This window comes from Salvia hispanica, unplaced genomic scaffold (genome assembly GCF_023119035.1).
Source record: "Salvia hispanica cultivar TCC Black 2014 unplaced genomic scaffold, UniMelb_Shisp_WGS_1.0 HiC_scaffold_251, whole genome shotgun sequence".
Classification (NCBI taxonomy): Eukaryota; Viridiplantae; Streptophyta; class Magnoliopsida; order Lamiales; family Lamiaceae; genus Salvia; species Salvia hispanica.
Genome location: NW_025951972.1, coordinates 1 through 3,778, shown reverse-complemented (window position 1 = coordinate 3,778; position 3,778 = coordinate 1). Strand labels below are relative to the sequence as shown.

At 36.3% G+C, this 3,778-nt stretch overlaps 1 long non-coding RNA gene across 1 annotated transcript; it reads right to left on the bottom strand.

The window, feature by feature from the left end:
• Nucleotides 1-2,548: 2,548 nt before the first annotated feature.
• Nucleotides 2,549-3,398, bottom strand: LOC125198778. Its single transcript, XR_007172471.1, has 2 exons — nucleotides 2,994-3,398; nucleotides 2,549-2,824 (listed from the first exon to the last, which is right to left on the bottom strand). It is a non-coding gene; the product is annotated as an uncharacterized LOC125198778 (long non-coding RNA).
• Between the last annotated feature and the right edge of the window lie 380 nt (nucleotides 3,399-3,778).

The window sequence follows — 3,778 nt, the reverse complement described above, 5'->3', positions numbered from 1 at the left end:
CACATAATAAGATCATGTCAGTAATGTCTAACTCCAAGGGCATCACATTTACCGCCACTGAAACTGGATAATCACGTATTTATCAACATGTGTATGTGTGTATCTCACAAACATAATCTTCTTCTCAAATAATTAATATCCGCATTAAAATACACACACTTACCGGCCCCAAGACTAAGAAAGAAGGAAGTCTATACAAGAGAGGTTATCACAGAACGCCTTATTTTCACTAATCTATTTAACATTAGTGAACCATATCAGTACCGAAAGACAACATTCACAATAAGTCCTTTGGATAAGAATGTAAATCTGTGTTATATCCCTTTGCTGGGATCAACACCACAATAAGATCATGTTTAAGTAGTGTCCACCCTCGTGGGCATCACATTATTCTTACAATTTTAAAACTCTAATAATTGTCTGTGGGCCGACTAATATCCGCATTAAAATACACACATCTATAAAGGAACATGAGATGCACCAAAATTATTGAATTTATAATTTTTAAACCGAATACAAACGCTTGCAAGCAAGTCGTTCGTTGTTAACTTTCCGGAATATAGTGGCTAGCCAACGAGTCACTGGGTTCGCATACCTCGCGAACTCAGCAAGTCGTTAAATCCTTACGGCCAGCCCAATAGCTCCCCAACAAATCGCAATTTGTTGACTCCTAATTAATGAGATTCCATATAATTTTTCCAAATCCGATTTTCACTAAAATCGACAAAAATGCAAATTTTGATGTTCCCAAGATCGTAACTATCAAACATAACAACCAAAAACAACATCAAAATAATCAAATAATCCACAAAACACAAATTCTAAACTTTATGGATTCACGCAACAAGAAAAACAATGAAAAACCTTGGTCACAGTTTGTGAATTACAGAAACATTATTAACCAATACACATAATTCATGAATTCTCAATTCATAAAACCATACAGAATCCAAATTTTAACATATAAATTCTCCACAATCAAACCATTCACCAAGCACGCATGATCAACTATGAATTAAATTAATTCATTCAACCGAAATATGCATACTATATTTATTTTTCCTTAGCCCTAATATCAAGGAAAAAAAACGGCGGCCATATAAAAACATCGAAACCAACAATTTAAAACAGCATGCTTATCCGTACTCAAATTCTTAACTAAAATTACCATAGACCATAAACTGTGAATACAAAATCACAATTCATTAAATAAAAAATTGATATGCATATGCGTGTGCTTAAGAATGAAACCACAATGAATTCTTGATCAAGCCAGATACGTGTAACAAAATTCGACGCATCGCCGTCGACAAAATTTTATTTATCACAGAAATTTTAATTTCTTGAAATCCAAATATGAACGAGATAATAAACCCTAATTCTCCTTTTCCAATTCTCAGAGAATCATCAATAGAGTGGCTCTGATACCACTTGTTGGAATAATTGAATGAACAATTACTTAAAAGCTCTATATGATGATTAACCAAGAACAACGGAGAAGGAGCATAAACTGTAAAGCGGAAGCGTACCTTGATCCATAACGAATTAAAGGCGGAATTGCTTTCCAGCGGCTATGGATCTTCCAAACGATCAGAGACGTCCTTCACAATAGTCTGCCGAGAGAATACAGAGATATTGAACGTTCTTCTGACGTCTGGGGACCATAACCCTAGCTTATATTTATATTAAATATAAACCCCTTTATTTTCTATTCGGTCCCTCATCAAATAGAAAATCACTTTATGGTATCTACACTTATTTCCATAACAAATAAATACACTTTAGCCCAAACTTTAATCTTTATTGGATCACTTTAAATTGGGCAACTGAAAGATAGCCATACACATTAAATTAGTCATGTGGAAGCCCAAAAATTCTAACATGCAGATGTTGTTCGATCTGTTTGTTGAGCATGCAATACGTTCTGGCATGATTCCTGCAATTGCACGCACAGGTTGCATCTCTAACTCATGATTTAACTCTAGCTCTTGGTACTTCTAGGCTGATCATTTGTTTCATGCTTTATCAAACAAATGATTATATAATTATGTTTTATATTATTTACTTTGTTTCGGCGAGAACGAAAGAAGAACTAAAAGAGTGTATACGAGAGAGCACTTTCAGAATAGAGCTACTCACTACTGCAACCTGGTGAAGGGAGAAGATATCACAGTGACTATCTGTGCCCCCAATGGGCTAATATTTGATGTCCCTGCAAGCTGACACATGTTTGTTGTGCAACTGAAGTATCGCATTGCTTCACACTGTGGTAAATTGAACATCAACAAATTATGATCTACAGTAAAGAAAAAATGGATGATGTTCGAACCCTAAAAACCATTTGTATTCGTCTCTTATAAAGAACAAATAAGAGACGGAATACGAAAATAGATAGAGAACATAGAAGTGACGAATACTGTGACACCCCGAAATTTCGTTCCTTTCTTTCGAGATAAATCGGAATTAGTAGCTTAATTAATTTCTTTTAGAAGCCGTGTGGATTGTAATTTTGGACTATCGTGTGATCTCGACCTTTGAATACTAAGCATTTTATTTTGGGAATGATTGAATTTAAATAGTTGTACTAAGCTCTAAGAAGCTCAAGAATCTAGGATTTACTAGCAACTAAAAAAATGGAGATGAGAATTTATACTTTACAAAAGCTATCTTACATAGAGAGCTACAAAGAGGCAAAGAAACAAATGCCATGATCTCCATAAATCCTTGAGGATTCTCTCCACACCCATCTCGGTTCCATACCCACTCCATGCCAAGAGAAATCAACCTACAGCCTCCTAGGGACAGCAAGGAAGTTGTCCTCCATCTGCCACATCAAGATAAGAATGGGTTAGAATGCATTCTTCAAAAAATAAATAAAGTTCAGAGTGCAATTACTAGAACAAGTTAAAAGGAATGACTAAGCTGCCAACTCCTACTTCATCAATTTGGAATAGAAACAGAGAGAGAAAGATAAAAGGAGCTCAGCTTGATACACCAAAGTAGAAGGATCAGATTAAGTCTGGATTCCTCCCCAGGGATTACACCAAGTTGGTAAGAAAGGCATAAACACCAAGCTCGAAAGTGAGTTAGGATACAGCCCCAAAATAGAAGCTCCACTCCCCAAAATCTTCCACAAGAAGCCAAGGAATTGGCCTATAAATACAGTCATCGCCCCATCCTCTCCTCACACTCTTTCGGCCCCCAAGTTTCTCAGGCGTGGAGTGCGACGGGCGGAGGGAGAAACGGACGGCAGCAAGAGGGCAAAACGAGGATTCACCAAACTGAGGTAAAAACCTCACAACCCCATACTTTGCATCATAATAGGATATCATGTTGGACAAGAACTTAGGGTCATAGAAGTAGTATCAGTTTTTGCATGGCATGAACTTAGAAGAACCTAGAAAGACGCCATGGGTGGCCTTAAGAAAAATTTAAAGAAAAGATTTAAGAAGGGATTTTCCAAGAATCCAGTGCTCAAGTAATTATTTTTAAAGATAATGGAACTTCCCCGAACTTAGTAAAGTGAATTAATAAACACTACAAGGTAATGAAGCCGAGGTGGGATTTAGAAAATCCTATAAGCCGAGACTGAGATATAAGTGCTACCCAATAGGATGTATGCATTCTTCTAAGGTGAAATAGTTCAAGTACTAATTAGCACGTTACGCTATTTATTTTCAAAGGATAAATTGCTCAAAGGAAAGTGAGGTCAAAGCGAATAATTGAATTGACGAATAAGCATATCAGGTGGGCTTTCTTTATCCAATACACTAGTGTG